This window comes from Eleutherodactylus coqui, chromosome 9, assembly GCF_035609145.1.
Source record: "Eleutherodactylus coqui strain aEleCoq1 chromosome 9, aEleCoq1.hap1, whole genome shotgun sequence".
Classification (NCBI taxonomy): Eukaryota; Metazoa; Chordata; class Amphibia; order Anura; family Eleutherodactylidae; genus Eleutherodactylus; species Eleutherodactylus coqui.
This window is the reverse complement of record NC_089845.1, coordinates 177,722,485-177,740,364: the sequence shown is the minus strand read 5'-3', so window position 1 is coordinate 177,740,364 and position 17,880 is coordinate 177,722,485.

Genomic DNA, 17,880 nt, shown 5'->3' with positions numbered 1-17,880 from the left:
GGGATGAAGACTTTCACCCCAAAATGGATACCACTGTTTGTCCCGTGTTCAGAACCATACCCCTTGTGGCCCTAATCTACTTAAAGGACGCATGGCTAGGCCTATAATGGAAGGAGCACCCGTTGGATTTTAGGGTACAACGGAATAAATTCCAGGCCCCATTGCCCACTTATAGAGTCATTGAGCGTCCAAAACTATAAAGACCCCCACAAATATCCCCATTTTAAAAACTAGACCCCTTAATGAATTCATCTAGGGGTGTACTGCGTATTTTGACCACACAGTATTTGAATAAATTTCAGCAAAGCAGAAGAAAAAAATTACAATTTTCATTTTTTTGGCAATTTTGTCAATTTAAAAACTTTTTTTTTTGTACAGTTTACATAGGAATGAAGACCTTCACCCCCAAATGGATACCCCCGTTTGTCCCGTGTTCAAAAACATACCAATTGTGGCCCTAATTCACTTACAGGAAACATGGCAAGGCCTGTAATGGAGGGAACACCAGTTGGATTGCAGGGCATAACTGAATACATTCCAGGCCCCATTGCTCATTTGTGCGGAATAAAAATTGACTCCCTAAAATCCCCCCCTCCCCCTCCATGCCCTTTTCGGCGTTCCCCAAATCTTAGATAAAAGTAATAATGTGAACTGTGTAGTATTTCCAAAGACGGGTAATTATGGAGGCTGGTTGGGATGGGCACATGGGGCAATAAAACCGGGTATCCCCCCTCCTCTCATGCTTTTTGGGAGTCATTTTTTGACCTCAGTGGCGGGGATGGGGTGTAAAAAGTGGCGCTCTGTGAGTCTCCGTAAGCTTGATGAGGTGCGGCGGTCTCACACAGAAGGCGCTCAACAAGCTGCTCCTGGAACTGCATGAAGGCGAGCGTTCCCGGGGCTTCTTGTAAATTGCGTATTACAGGTAGCGGTCTGAATAACGCCGGGCTCACACAGCCGTAGGTGGATCCCGGCTGTGACCCTGCGTACGGCCGCGTAATGTACTGCGCATAACTGCGTACTTACATGGGCGGTCATGCGCAGTACACTTTTTTTGTTGTTGTTTGTATTTCCCGCACCGTCGCTTAGCGATGACGCGGGTACCCGCAGCCCGTATACAACGTAGTTGCGTATGGGCTGCGGGTATATCCATGACCACGGAGCACAATGGGCTCTATGTTGCGGATATCCGCGGTAAAATAGAACCTGCTGCGTTCTCTTTTCTGCGAGTGAATTACGCAATTCCAACCCGCTAATGTGAGCGGAATTGTGTAATCCAATGCGATTGATCTGCGTAATACCGCTAATCAAACGCATGCGAAATCCGTAATTCCTATCCGGTCATGTGAGACCGGCCAAAGGTAGATCGCTACCATTTTTTCACGTGACCGGGGACCGCTCAACGAGGCCACCCGTCACTGCTCCAGGCTCTCGGTGAGCGTTGGTCGACGAGAGCAAGGAGATATTAAGTTTCCTGGGCTCCCCGACTCCTGCACATGTGTCCGGTGTTTTGCCAGCGGTCGCATGCGCAGAATACGGGAAAGTTCACGGAAGAAGATTGCGTCGGGGTGCAAATATGGAGGCCTCTGTTAAAAAATTTTATCTCCTCTCACCGATCGCATCAGTGAGGGGAGATGAAGCTTCACCTTTTTTTAAGTTTTACGTGATCGCCATTATTCTTTGGATAACGGTGAACACGTGATCAGAAACCGCTCACCGCGGCCCCCCGTGAAATCTCCAGGCTCTCGGCTAAGTTTTGTAGCCAGGAGCAGGGAGATTTTAAAAAACCACGGTTTTTGCGCATGCGCCTGCCACATTGGTGACGGGCGCGTGCGCAGAAGCTGGGTTGAGGTCCGCGGATAAATCCGCAGGCCTTAGGTACGTCATTTCATCCTCCCTCACGGATATGATCCGTGGGGGGAGATGAAACGCAAGCTTTTTTTAACTTTTTAAAACTTTTTTTTTACTTTTTGCACTTTTTTTTTTTTACCTTTTACCCCTTTTTTTATTTTTATTTTTTTTACTTTTTGCACTTTTTTTTACTTTACATGATCACTGTCATCCATTGGATGACAGTGATCATGTCCCTGGTGACATCCCTCTGCTCTTGGCTACACATGGCAGCCAGGAGCAGAGCAATTTTGAATTTCCCGGGGCTCGAGCCCCTCTGTGCACGCGCCCGATGTCAATCATCGGGCGCGCATGCGCAGACGGGGATTTCGGGTCCCGGGACATCGGGACATCGCAGAGGACCGGGGGTGAGTATCTTCACCTCCCCTCATGGATCCGATCCATGAGGGGAGGTGAAACTTTACTTTTGTTTTACTTTTTAAACTTTTTCGCGATCACCGCTATCGCAATGGATAGCGGTGATCGCGGGCCCGGGGACCGCTCACAGTGGTCCCCGGTAACACCTCCTGGTTCCCGGCTACCTTCAGGAGCCGGGAGCCAGGAGATTTTAAATTTGCCGGGGACACCCGGGCTTCTGCGCGTGCGCGTGACGTCATCGTCAGGCGCGCATGCGCAGAAGGCCGCCGGCGGGTCCGGGAGGACCAGATCTCCGGGGGACACCGCCGACAAGCCGTGTGAGTATTTTCAGCTGCCGTGATGGATCCGATCCATCATAGCAGCTGAATTACTACTTTTTTACACTTTTTTATTTACTTTTTTGCGATCGGCGCTATTCATTTTATAGCGCCGATCGCAATGCCGGGGGGGACTGCCCGCATCCTGGGATGACAGCTCCATGCTGTCGGCTACCTGCGGGCACCGACAGCATGGAGCTGTCACGTCCTCAGGCCAGTGGGCATCAATCCAAAGAGGATGCATAAAACTACGTCCTCTAGGATTAAGGCCCACTTTCTGAGGACGTAGTTTCCCGATGGGGCCGTCGTTAAGGGGTTAAAGTTTGAAAGGGTCCCAAAATGTTCTAAGCTTACAATCAGTTTGGGTAGACCTCTCTCTGGGTTAGTGATTAGAAAAATGATGTCGTCTGCGAAGGCTGTCGCAGAAAGCGTACAGCCCCCAGCATTCAGTCCCCGTATCTCCTGATCCAACCTAACACTCTGAAGTAGGGGTTCCAGGGCCAGTATAAACAGAGTAGGGGATAATGGGCACCCCTGGCGCGTGCCATTTTTTAAATCTCAAATGGGGGGGACAGGATATTATTTATTTTTAACCTGGCATAGGGCTCCGCGTATAGCGAGAAGATGGCCTCGACAAAGGGGGGAGGGAAGTTGAAGTGAAGGAGGACAGATCTCATATATATCCAATTGACTCTGTCGAAAGCCTTTTCGGCATCCGTGCTTACTAGGGCTAGTGGGATTCCTTTTACATTCGCATAATGCATTGCATGTAGGATACGCATGCAATTGTCCCTTCCCTCCCTTCCCTTCACGAAGCCCGCCTGCTCCCTATCAACCAGGTGCGGTATGTATTTCTTCATACGCTTGGCGAGTAGTTTGGCCCATAACTTAACATCGAGATTTATTAAAGAAATGGGCCTGGAACTACCGCACATCTCCGGGTCCTTGCCCTCTTTGTGTATTAAAGTAATATGAGCCTCTTGGGCCTGCTTTGGGAGAGAGCCGCCTTTCAGAAGATTATTAAATGTTTCCATTAGGTGCGGGACTAAAGTGGAGCGAAAAGATTTATAATATATGAGAGAGAGGCCATCTGGGCCAGGACTCCTTCCTGGGGGGGAGGAGTCGATGACCCCGATCACCTCCGCCTCCGTCACCGGGGCTAAGAGTTCCTCAGCTGATTCTGTCTCTAAACATGGGAGATGGAGCTTTTTTAAGAACTCTGTTATCTGGCTGCTGGTTTTTGCGATATCGTCTCGATCCCTCTGGGGGCGCAAATTATATAGTTGGGAATAAAATTGCTGAAATTCTGCCGCAATGTCATATATATCCAATTGACTCTGTCGAAAGCCTTTTCGGCATCGGTGCTTACTAGGGCTAGTGGGATTCCTTTTACAATTCGCATAGTGCATTGTAAAATAAAAATTGGTTCAGGTGCAAGTTTCAACACTTTAATGAGCATTGAAACGTATAAAAATTGTTTAGAAAAATTATATGACTGAGCCTTGTGGGCCTAAGGAAAATTGCCCGTTCGGCGTGATTACGTGAGGTTTCAGGAGGAGGAGCAGGAGCAGGAGGAGGAAGAGGAATATTATACACAGATTGATGAAGCAAAAATGTCCCCGTTTTTGATGGTGATAGAGAACGATGCTTCCATCTGCGGGTGCAGGCTACGTATTGCTTAGGTATCGCTGCTGTCTGCTGGTGAAGAAGAGAAGTCTGGGGAAATCCAGGCATTGTTCATCTTGATGAGTGTAAGCCTGTCGGCACTGTCGGTTGACAGGCGGGTACGCTTATCCGTGATGATTCCCCCAGCCGCACTAAACACCCTCTCTGACAAGACGCTAGCCGCAGGACAAGCAAGCACCTCCAGGGCATACAGCGCGAGTTCAGGCCACGTGTCCAGCTTCGACACCCAGTAGTTGTAGGGGGCAGAGGCGTCACCAAAGACGGTCGTGCGATCGGCTACGTACTCCCTCACCATCCTTTTACAGTGCTCCAGCCGACTCAGCCTTGACTGCGGAGCGGTGACACAGTCTTGCTGGGGAGCCATAAAGCTGGCAAAGGCCTTGGAGAGTGTTCCCCTGCCTGCGCTGTACATGCTGCCTGATCTCTGCGCCTCCCCTGCTACCTGGCCCTCGGAACTGCGCCTTCTGCCACTAGCGCTGTCGGATGGGAATGTTACCATCAGTTTGTCCGCCAGGGTCCTGTGGTATAGCATCACTCTCGAACCCCTTTCCTCTTCGGGTATGAGAGTGGAAAGGTTCTCCTTATACCATGGGTCGAGCAGTGTGTACACCCAGTAATCCGTAGTGGCCAGAATGCGTGTAACGCGAGGGTCACGAGAAAGGCATCCTAACATGAAGTCAGCCATGTGTGCCAGGGTACCTGTACGCAACACATGGCTGTCCTCCTCCTCCTCCTCCTCCTCCTCCGGCCATACACGCTGAAAAGATGACAGGCAAGCAGCATGGGTACCCTCAGCAGTGGGCCAAGCTGTCTCTTCCCCCTCCTCCTCATCCTCCTCCCCCTCCTCCTCCTCCTCAAAGCGCTGAGATATAGACATGAGATGCTCTGACTATCCAGCGACATACTGTCTTCCCCCGCCTCCGTTTCCGAGTGCAAAGCGTCTGCCTTTATGCTTTGCAGGGAACTTCTCAAGAGGCACAGCAGAGGAATGGTGACGCTAATGATTGCAGCATCCCCGCTCAGCATCTGGGTAGACTCCTCAAAGTTTCCAAGGACCTGGCAGATGGCTGCCAACCAGGCCCACTCTTCTGTAAATAATTGAGGAGGCTGACTCCCAATACGCAGCCCATGTTGGAGTTGGTATTCCACTATAGCTCTACGCTGCTCATAGAGTCTGGCCAATATGTGGAGCGCAGAGTTCCACCGTGTGGGCACTTCGCACAGCAGTTGGTGCACTGGCAGATTAAACCGATGTTGCAGGGTCCGCAGGGTGGCAGCGTCCGTCTTGGAGTTGCGGAAATGTGCGCTGACCCGGCGCACCTTTCCGAGCAGGTATGACAAGTGTGGGTAGCTTTTCAGAAAGCGCTGAACCACCAAATTAAAGACATGGGCCAGGCATGGCACGTGCGTGAGGCTGCCGAGCTGCAGAGCCGCCACCAGGTTACGGCCGTTGTCACACACGACCATGCCCGGTTGGAGGCTCAGCGGCGAAAGCCAGCGGTCGGTCTGCTCTGTCAGACCCTGCAGCAGTTCGTGGGCCGTGTGCCTCTTCTCTCCTAAGCTGAGTAGTTTCAGCACGGCCTGCTGACGCTTGCCCACCGCTGTGCTGCCACGCCGCGCGACAGCGACTGCTGGCGACGTGCTGCTGCTGCTGACACATCTTGATTGCGAGACAGAGGTTGCGTTGGAGGAGGAGGAGGGTGGTTTAGTGGAGGAAGCATACACCGCCGCAGATACCAGCACCGAGCTGGGGCCCGCAATTCTGGGGGTGGGTAGGACGTGAGCCGTCCCAGGCTCTGACTCGGTCCCAGCCTCCACTAAATTCACCCAATGTGCCGCCAGGGAGATATAGTGGCCCTGCCCGCCTGTGCTTGTCCACGTGTCCGTTGTTAAGTGGACCTTGGCAGTAACCGCGTTGGTGAGGGCGCGTACAATGTTGCGGGAGACGTGGTCGTGCAGGGCTGGGACGGCACATCGGGAAAAGTAGTGGCAACTGGGAACCGAGTAGCGCCGGGCCGCCGCCGCCATCATGCTTTTGAAAGCCTCCGTTTCCACAAGCCTATACGGCAGCATCTCCAGGCTGATCAATTTGGCTATGTGCACGTTTAACGCTTGAGCGTGCGGGTGCGTGGCGGCGTACTTGTGCTTGCGCTCAAACCGTGCCGCTAGCGACGTCTGGACGCTGCGCTGAGAGACATTGCTGGATGGGGCCGAGGACAGCGGAGGTGAGGGTGTGGGTGCAGGCCAGAAGATGGTAGTGCCTGTGTCCTCAGAGGGGGGTTGGATCTCAGTGGCCGGTTGGGGCACAGGGGGAGAGGCAGTGGTGCAAATCGGAGGCGGTGAACGGCCTTTGTCCCACCTTGTGGGGTGCTTGGCCACCATATGCCCGCGCATGCTGGTGGTGGTGGCTCCTCAGCTGATCTTGGCGCGACAAAGGTTGCACACCACTGTTCGTCGGTCGTCAGGCGTCTCTGTGAAAAACTGCCACACCGTAGAGCACCTTGGCCTCTGCAGGGTGGCATGGCGCGAGGGGGCGCTTTGGGAAACAGTTGGTGGATTATTCGGTCTGGCCCTGCCTCTACCCCTGGCCACCGCACTGGCTCGGCCTGTGCCCACACCCTGACTTGGGACTCCACGTCCTCGCCCGCGTCCACGTCCTCTAGGCCTACCCCTACCCCTCAGCATGCTGTATTACCAGTAGTGCAGAAACAGAACGCTGTAATCAAATGTGCCACTTATTGGCCTGTGGTTGGAGGCTGACTTCGCTTACGGAACGCACAGCAGAGCCAGGAAATAATTTTGCGCAAGCCTGCTGTAACACTTAGCTGGCTGCGTATGAATTAGGACAACTACCCCCAGCACAGACCCAGTACACTGAGGACGGCTACAGGCAGCCCAAATAGATTTTTTTTCCCAAATGTCTTTTAGAAAGGCCCACTGCCTATATTCAATAAATATGTCTTCTGTCCCTCCCTCACCACCACTACTGGCCCTGGACTATGTATAATTACTGCAGGGCGCAATGCTCTGCACGGCCGATATACAAAAAAAAAATGTGCAACACTGCAAAAAGCAGCCTCCACACTACTGCACACGGTTAGATGTGGCCCTAAGAAGGACCGTTGGGGTTCTTGAAGCCTAAAATACTCCTAACACTCTCCCTATAGCAACTCCAGCAAGACAGCACTTTCCCTGATCTCTGTCAGAATGCATCTGTGGCAAGCTGCGGGAGGGGCCGATTTATATACTCGGGTGACACCTGATCTCGCCAGCCACTCACTGCAGGGGGGTGGTATAGGGCTTGAACGTCACAGGGGGAAGTTGTAATACCTTCCCTGTCTTTCTATTGGCCAGAAAAGCGCGCTAACGTCTCAGAGATGAAAGTGAAAGTAACTCGAACATCGCGCGGTGCTCTTTTCAAATAACGAGCATCTCGAACACGCTAATACTCGAACGAGTATCAAGCTCGGACGAGTACGTTCGCTCATCTCTAATTATGACATTATAAGCATTTCTACACTACTTTATGACATCATAATGGAGTTTTACATTCTATCTCTTGCTTTTAATATATTATGACATCATGATGGATTTCTACATGCTATTGCTTGCTATTAATACATTATAACTAGAGATGAGCGAACCTACTCGGCCACGCCCCTTTTTCGCCCGAGCACCACGATTTTCGAGTACTTCCGTACTCGGGCGAAAAGATTCGGGAGGCGCCGTGGGTGAGTGGGGGGTTGCAGCGGGGAGTGAGGGGGAGAGGGAGAGAGAGAGGACGACCCCACGTTTTTTCTCTAATCGCTGACATACCCTGGCAGGTCAGAACACCTATGAAACAAAAATAGAACAACACCGGGGAGTAAAGAAACAAAGGAGAAACAAGCGGACAAGGATAAACAGAGAAGCAGACAACGGGAACAACAGACCACAGAGTACACAAATGAAGAACACAGAACGCAAGCAGAATGCAATGTAACTACCAAAGTAGTGACTGGGCAGGATTTAGAACTCTTAACAATACTGCAGCAAGGTCTGAAAGTCCCAGGGCAGCGATATAGGACAGTGATTAGAAAAGGAGTATCAGCTGAACAGGAGGCCAGAAGCTATTAACCCCTGGAGTGCCAGAAGAGAGTGAATAGTAGCTCAGGGAACAGAGAGAATGGGACGACGCCCATGTTTGCCAGAGACAGAAGAAGGAGATTGTGTCTGAACAGTGCTAACAATTACATTATGACATCATAATAGTTATTCATTCTATCCACATTCTATCTTTTGCTATTAATACATTATGACATCATAATGGATTTCAACATTATATTGTCTTTCTATAAATACATTATGACATCGTAATTGAGTTCTACAGTCTATCACTTGCTATGAATACATTATGACATTATGATGGAAATCTACATTGCATTTTGACATCATAATAGAGTTCAACATTCTATTCTCTTGCTTTGAATAAATTGTGATATCATAATGGAGATTGACATTCCATCTCTTGCTATGAATACATTATGACATCATAAATGAATTCTACATTACATTATGCCATCATAATGGAGTTCTACAAACTATCTTTTGTCTTTGAATACATTATGACACGATAATGGAGTTCTATATTTTATCTCTAGCTATTAATACATTATGACATCATAATAGAAATCTACTTTACATTATGACATCATAATGGAGTTCTACATTGTATCTCTTGCTCCTACAACATTACGACATAATGGATTTTTATGTTACTTACTGACATCATAATGGAGTTCTACATTCTCTTACTATGAATACATTATGACATCATGATAGAGTTCTACATTACATCATGATATTGTAACAGAGTTCTACATTCTACCCACTTGCTATGAATACATTATTACTAAGGATGAGCGAGTATACTCGCTAAGGCACTACTCGTACGAGTAATGTGCCTTAGACGAGTATCTCACTGCTCGTCCTTAAAGATTCGGGGGCCGCCGCGGGGCGGGGAGCTGCGGGGAGAGCGGGGAGGAACGGAGGGGAGATCTCTCTCTCCCTCTCTCCCGCCCGCTCTCCCCTGCTCCCCGCCGCGACTCACCTGTCAGCCGCGGCGGTCCCCGAATCTTTAAGGACGAGCAGTGAGATACTCGTCTAAGGCACATTACTCGTACGAGTAGTGCCTTAGCGAGTATACTTGCTCATCCTTAATTATGACCTCATAATGGACTTTTACATTCTATTTTCTTCCTATGAAGGCATTACGACAACATAATTTAGTTCTACATATAATCTCTTGCTATTCTCTTGCTATTGATATATTATGAAATCATAATTGAGTTCTGCATTACATTGTGAAATTATATTGGAGTTCTACATTCTGTTTTCTTCTTATGAATATATTTTGACATCACAATGGAGTTCTACATTCGATCTATTGCTATAAATTCATTATGACATCACAATAGGGTTCTACATTCTATCTATTGCTATGAATACGACATTGTAATGGAGTTCCCTAAAGTTTAACATACTATTCTCTTGTTATTAATACATTATGACGTCATAATTGAGTCTTACATTACATTGTGACATCAGACTGGAATTTAACAGTGTTCTCTTGCTTTGAATAATTATGCAGTTCCACATTCTATCTCTTGCTATTAATACATTATGACACCACAATGCAGTTCTACATTACATTATGACATCAGAATGAAGTTCAACATTCTATTCTCTTGTTATGAATACATTATGACATCATAATAGAGTTCTACATTACATTGTGATATCATAATAGAGTTCTACATTCTACCCACTTGCTATGAATGCATTATGACTAGAGATGAGCGAGCACCAAAATGCTCGGGTGCTCGTTACTCGAGACGAAATTTTCGCGATGCTCGAGGGTTCGTTTCGAGTAACGAACCCCATTGAAGTCAATGGGCGACTCGAGCATTTTTGTATTTCGCTGATGCTCGCTAAGGTTTCCATTTGTGAAAATCGGGGCAATTCAAGAAAGTGATGGGAACGACACAGCAACGGATAGGGCAGGCGAGGGGCTACATGTTGGGCTGCATCTCAAGTTCCCAGGTCCCACTATTAAGCCACAATAGCGGCAAGAGTGCCCCCCCCTCCCAACAATTTTTACTTCTGAAAAACCCTCATTAGCAATGCATACCTTAGCTAAGCACCACAATACCTCCAAGAAAGCACAATCACTGCCTGCATGACACTCCGCCGCCACTTCTCCTGGGTTACATGCTGCCCAACCCCTCCCCCCCCGCATGACCCAGTGTCCACAGCGCACACCAAAGTGTCCCTGCGCAGCCTTCAGCTGCCCTCATGCCACACCACCCTCATGTCTATTTATAAGTGCGTCTGCCAGAGGAAAAGCAGGCACACACTGCAGAGGGTTGGCACAGCTAGGCAGCGACCCTCTTTAAAAGGGGTGGGGCGATAGCCCACAATGCTGTACAGAAGCAATGAGAAATATAATCCTGTGCCACCACCATCAGGAGCTGCACACGTGGGCATAGCAATGGGGAACCTATGTGCCACACACTTTTCATTCTGTCAAGGTGTCTGCATGCCCCAGTCAGACTGCGGTTTTTTATAAATAGTCACAGGCAGGTACAACTCCGCAATGGGAATTCCGTGTGCACCCACAGCATGGGTGGCTCCCTGGAACCCACCGGCGGTACATAAATATATCCCATTGCAATGCCCAGCACAGCTGAGGTAACGTCAGATGTTTAATGCAGGTGGGCTTCGGCCCACACTGCATGCCCCAGTCAGACTGGGGTTCTTTAGAAGTGGACACATGCAGTTACAACTCCGTGTGGACCGACAGCATGGTGGCTCCCTGGAACACACCGGCGGTACATAAATATATCCCATTGCAGTGCCCTGGACAGCAAAGCTAACCTCAGGTTTAATGCAGGAGGGCTTCGGCCCACACTGCATGCCCCAGTCAGACTGGGGTTCTTTAGAAGTGGACACATGCAGTTACAACTCCATGTGGACCGACAGCATGGGTGGGTCCCAGGAAGCCACCGGCGGTACATAAATATATCCCATTGCAGTGCCCAGCACAGCTGAGGTAATGTCAGGTTTAATGCAGGTGGGCTAAAAATTACTAGGATTACACTGTAGGCGAGGGCTACTAATGTACCTCAGAAAAATTGCCCATGCCCAACCAAGAGGGCAGGTGAAACCCATTAATCGCTTTGGTTAATGTGGCTTAATTTGTAACTAGGCCTGTAGGCAGCCCAGTTAAAATAAAAATTGGTTCAGGTGCAAGTTTCAACGCTTTAATGAGCATTGAAACGTATAAACATTGTTTACAAAACTTATATGACTGAGCCTTGTGGGCCTAAGAAAAATTGCCCGTTCGGCGTGATTACGTGAGGTTTCAGGAGGAGGAGCAGGAGGAGGAGGATGAATATAAAACACAGATTGATGAAGCTAAAAGGTCCCCGTTTTTGATGGTGATAGAGAACGATGCTTCCATCCGCGGGTGCAGCCTACGTATTGTTTAGGTATCGCTGCTGTCCGCTGGTGGAGAAGAGAAGTCTGGGGAAATCCAGGCTTTGTTCATCTTTATGAGTGTAAGCCTGTTGGCACTGTCGGTTGACAGGCGGGTACGCTTGTCCGTGATGATTCCCCCAGCCGCACTAAACACCCTCTCTGACAAGACGCTAGCCGCAGGACAAGCAAGCACCTCCAGGGCATACAGCGCGAGTCCAGGCCACGTGTCCAGCTTTGACACCCAGTAGTTGTAGGGGGCAGAGGATGGTCGTGCGATCGGCTACGTACTCCCTCACCATCCTTTTACAGTGCTCCCGCCGACTCAGCCTTGACTGGGGAGCGGTGACACAGTCTTGCTGGGGAGCCAGAAAGCTGTCAAAGGCCTTAGGGAGTGTTCCCCCGCCTGCGCTGTACATGCTGCCTGATCTCCGCGCCTCCCCTGCTACCTGGCCCTCGGAACTGCGCCTTCTGCCACTAGCGCTGTCGGATGGGAATTTTACCATCAACTTGTCCGCCAGGGTCCTGTGGTAAGGCATCACTCTCGAACCCCTTTCCTCTTCGGGTATGAGAGTGGGAAGGTTCTCCTTATACCGTTGGTCGAGCAGTGTGTACACCCAGTAATCCGTAATGGCCAGAATGCATGTAACGCGAGGGTCACGAGAAAGGCATCCTAACATGAAGTCAGCCATGTGTGCCAGGGTACCTGTACGCAACACATGGCTGTCCTCACTAGGAAGATCACTTTCAGGATCCTCCTCCTCCTCCTCAGGCCATACACGCTGAAAGGATTACAGGCAAGCAGCATGGGTACCCTCAGCAGTGGGACAAGCTGTCTCTTCCCCCTCCTCTTCATCCTCCTCATGCTCCTCCCCCTCCTCCTCAACGCGCTGAGATATAGACTTGAGGGTGCTCTGACTATCCAGCAACATACTGTCTTCCCCCGCCTCCGTTTCCGAGCGCAAAGCGTCTGCCTTTATGCTTTGCAGGCATCTTCTCAAGATGCATAGCAGAGGAATGGTGACGCTAATGATTGCAGCATCGCCGCTCACAATCTGGGTAGACTCCTCAAAGTTTCCAAGGACCTGGCAGATGTCTGCCAACCAGGCCCACTCTTCTGTAAAGAATTGAGGAGGCTGACTCCCACTACGCCGCCCATGTTGGAGTTGGTATTCCACTATAGCTCTACGCTGCTCATAGAGCCTGGCCAACATGTGGAGCATAGAGTTCCACCGTGTGGGCACGTCGCACAGCAGTCAGTGCACTAGCAGATTAAACCGATGTTGCAGGGTCCGCAGGGTGGCAGCGTCCATGTTGGTCTTGCGGAAATGTGCGCTGACCCAGTGCACCTTTCCGAGCAGGTCTGACAAGCGTGGGTAGCTTTTCAGAAACCGCTGAACCACCAAATTAAATACGTGGGCCAGGCATGGCACGTGCGTGAGGCTGCCGAGCTGCACAACCGCCACCAGGTTACGGCCGTTGTCACACACGGCCATGCCCGGTTGGAGGCTCAGCGGCGAAAGCCAGCGGTCGGTCTGCTCTGTCAGACCCTGCAGCAGTTCGTGGGCCGTGTGCCTCTTCTCTCCTAAGCTGAGTAGTTTCAGCACAGCCTGCTGACGCTTGGCCACCGCTGTGCTGCCACGCCATGCGACACCGACTGCTAGGGGCGTGCTGCTGCTGACACATCTTGATTGCGAGACAGAGGTTGCGGAGGAGGTGGGTGGTTTAGTGGAGGAAACATACACCGCCGCAGATACCAGCACCAAGCTGGGGCCCGCAATTCTGGGGGTGGGTAGGACGTGAGCGGTCCCAGGCTCTGACTCGGTCCCAGCCTCCACTAAATTCACCCAATGTGCCATCAGGGAGATATAGTGGCGCTGCCCGCATTTGCTTGTCCACGTGTCCGTTGTTAAGTGGACCTTGGCAGTAACCGCGTTGGTGAGGGCGCGTACAATGTTGCGGGAGACGTGGCCGTGCAGGGCTGGGACGGCACATCGGGAAAAGTAGTGGCAACTGGGAACCGAGTAGCGCGGGGCCGCCGCCGCCATCATGCTTTTGAAAGCCTCCGTTTCCACAAGCCTATACGGCAGCATCTCCAGGCTGATCAATTTGGCTATGTGCACGTTTAACGCTTGAGCGTGCGGGTGCGTGGCAGCGTACTTGCGCTTGCACTCAAACACTTGCACTAGCGACGGCTGGACGGTGCGCTGAGAGACATTGGTAGTTGGGGCTGAGGACAGCGGAGGTGAGGGTGTGGGTGCAGGCCAGGAGACGGTAGTGCCTGTGGCCTGAGAGGGGGGTTGGATCTCAGTGGCAGGTTGGGGCACAGGGGGAGAGGCAGTGGTACAAACTGGAGGCGGTGAACGGCCTTCGTCCCACCTTGTGGGGTGCTTGGCCTGCGCATGCTGGGGGTGGTGAGGCTGGTGTGGTGGCTCCCCGGCTGATCTTGGCGCGACAAAGGTTGCACACCACAGTTCGTCGGTCGTCTGCACTCTCAGTGAAAAACTGCCACACCTTTGAGCACCTTGGCCTCTGCAGGGTGGCATGGCGCGAGGGGGAGCTTTGGGAAACAGTTGGTGGATTATTCGGTCTGGCCCTGCCTCTACCCCTGGCCACCGCACTGCCTCTTCCAACCTGCCCTGCTGCTGCACTTGCCTCCCCCTCTGAAGACCTGTCCTCAGTAGGCTTAGCAAACCAGGTAGGGTCAGTCACCTCATCGTCCCGCTGCTCTTCCTCCGAATCCTCTGTGCGCTCCTCCCTCGGACTTACTGCCCTTACTACTACCTCACTGATAGACGACTGTGTCTCATCGTCATCGTCCTCCTCACCCACTGAAAGCTCTTGAGACAGTTGCCGGAAGTCCCCAGCCTCATCCCCCGGACCCCGGGAACTTTCCAAAGGTTGGGCATCGGTCACGACAAACTCCTCCGGTGGGAGAGAGACCATTGCTGCCCATTCTGGGCAGGGGCCCGAGAACAGTTCCTGGGAGTCTGCCTGCTCCTCAGAATGTGTCATTGTAATGGAGTGAGGAGGCTGGGAGGAAGGAGGAGCAGCAGCCAGAGGATTCAGAGTTGCAGCTGTGGACGGCGTAGAAGACTGGGTGGTCAATAGATTGCTGGATGCACTTTCCGCCATCCACGACAGGACCTGCTCACACTGCTCAGTTTCTAATAAAGGTCTACCGCGTGGACCCATTAATTGTGAGATGAATCTGGGGACCCCAGAAACTTGCCTCTCTCCTAATCCCGCAGCAGTCGGCTGCGATACACGTGGACCAGGAGCTCGGCCTGTGCCCACACCCTGACTTGGGCCTCCGCGTCCTCGCCCGCGTCCACGTCCTCTAGGCCTACCCCTACCCCTCAGCATGGTGTATTACGAGTAGAGCAGAAACAGAACGCTGTAATTAAATGTGCCGCTTATTGGCCTGTGGTTGGAGGCTGACTTCGCTTACGGAACGCACAGCAGAGCCAGGAAACAATTATGCGCAAGGCTGGGTATTAATGACCGACTACTCCCCCCAGCAGACACGGCGTAAACTGAAGACGGTCACTGCCAGGCCAAATATAGTATATTTTTCCACTTTTTGTGAAAAAGCACACTGCCTCTGATATACACTGTATTTGGATTTGCCTGTGGTTGGAGGCTGACTTCGCTTATGGAATGCACAGCAGAGCCAGGAAACAATTATGCGCAAGGCTGGGTATTAATCACCGACTACTCCCCCCAGCAGACACGGCGTAAACTGAAGACGGTCACTGCCAGGCCAAATATAGTATATTTTTCCAATTTTTGGGAAAAAGCCCACTGCCTATATAGCCAGTATACCTCTTTCCCTGCCTCACCAGTACTGCCCCTATACTCTGTAAAATGACTGCAGACTGAGGACGCTATGGTCTGCACGCCCGATATACAAAAAAAAAAAAAAAAATGCAACACTGCTAAAAGCAGCCTCAACAGTACTGCACACGGTCAGATGTGGCCCTAAGGAGGACCGTTGGGGTTCTTGAAGACGAATATAACACCTAACACTCTCCCTATAGCAGCTACAGCAAGACAGCACTTTCCCTGATCTCTGTCAGCATGCATCTGTGGCGAGCCGCGGGCGGGGCAGATTTTAATACTCGGGTGTCATCTGATCTCCCCAACCACTCACTGCAGGGGGGTGAGATAGGGCTGGAACGTCACAGGGGGAAGTTGTAATGCCTTCCCTGTGTTTCTATTGGCCAGAAAAGCGCGCAAATTTCTCAGGGAAGGAAATGTAATGGAGTCGAGCACCACGTGGTGCTCGTCTCGAGTAACGAGCATCTCGAACACCCTAATACACGAACGAGTATCAAGCTCGGACGAGTACGCTCGCTCATCTCTAGTCATCACACTTTTTTCTAGTTGTTTTTATTAGTTTTGTTTGAATAAATGCTCATGTGTTGCACAATGATGACTGACACTGCTAACTGAAGTGGGCACTATAAAAAGAACTGATCTTCTGTAGCTGATCTACTATGAATAAGGACGTTGTTCAAAGCATGTAAGCACTTCTTTTGATGGGGGAGCTTTTAAGTAAAAGTTGTAATCTACCTACATGTATTATCTATTGGATATTGCCGCTTTGACCACTGTGGTAGCACTGGGGAACGTTTCTATTCTGTGTATTATTTCTATTTGTGTTTCCCTTTAACTGTGAGCTATGCTTCCTGGTTCTACTCACCAGTTATGTCCCTTTTGCACAAGCCAATTCACATCTGAACAACCACATGAGTGAGTGGCGTCATTGCTAACATGTTCCCACTCATGTAGACTGTTTACATCATCATTGAGAATTATTTACTTCTTGTTCAGTGATGCACATTCTATGTATACACTTAGTGGGGAGTGGCACTCTATATGAACCTCCTCATGCCCTACCAGTTGAACTAGGTGCACAGAGCCATATTTTCAGGCCATTTAGAATCATAGAATGGTAGAGTTGGAAGGGACCTCCAGGGTCATCGGGTCCAATGCCCTGCTCAGTGCAGGATTTACTAAATCATCCCAGACAGATATTTGTCCAGCCTTTGTTTGAACACTTCCATTGAAGGATAATTCACCACCTCCCGTGGTAACCTGTTCCAATCATTGATCACCCTCACTGTCAGAAAGTTTTTTCTAAAATCTAATTTGTGTCTCCTCCCTTTCAGTTTTATCCTATTGCTTCTAGTCTTTCCTTGTGCAAATGAGAATAGGGCTGATCCATCTGCACTGTGACAGCCCTTCAGATATTTGTAGACAACTATTAAGTCTCCTCTCAGCCTTCTCTTCTGCAAGGTAAACATTCCCAGATCCTTTAACCGTTCCTCATAGGACATGATTTGCACACCACTCAGCATCTTGGTAATGCTTCTCAGAACTTGCTCCAGTTTGTCTATGTCTTTTTTAAAGTGGGGTGCCCAGAACTGCACACAGTATTCAAGATGAGGTCTGACTAAGAAAGAGTAGCGGGGATAATGACCTCACTTAACACATTCCAGAATTGTGTTTGCCCTTTTGACTGCTGCATCACATTGTTGACTCATGTTCAGTCTATGATCTATTAGTATACCCAAGTCTTTTTTACATGGGCTGCTGCTTAGCCTGATTCCTCCCATTCGGTTTGTGCTTTTTTTCATTTCTCTGGCCCAGATGTAGGACGCTGCATTTCTCCTTGTTAAATACTATTCTGTTAGTCACCGCCCACTGGTCGAGCTTTTCTAGATCTTTTTTAAATCCTCTATATCTCTCTTCTCTAGTGTTAGCTATCCCTCCTGCCCTTCAGTTTCCCATCAATTCTCACCTCCAGATCATTTAAAAAAATTTGACCAACAATGGGCCTAGGACAGAGCCTTGTGGTACCCCACTTGATACATTCTTCCACTTGGATGTGCAGCCCATTTATGACCATTTTTTGAGTACGATCACTCAGCCAGTTGCGAAACCACCAACAGATGCCTTGTCAATCCCGTATTTGGTAATTTTTTCAATAAGGATGGTATGAGATACTTTGTCAAATGCTTTACTAAAGTCAAGATATACTATATCCACCGCATTTCCCTGATCAACCCAGTCAGTAATTCTGTCATAGAAG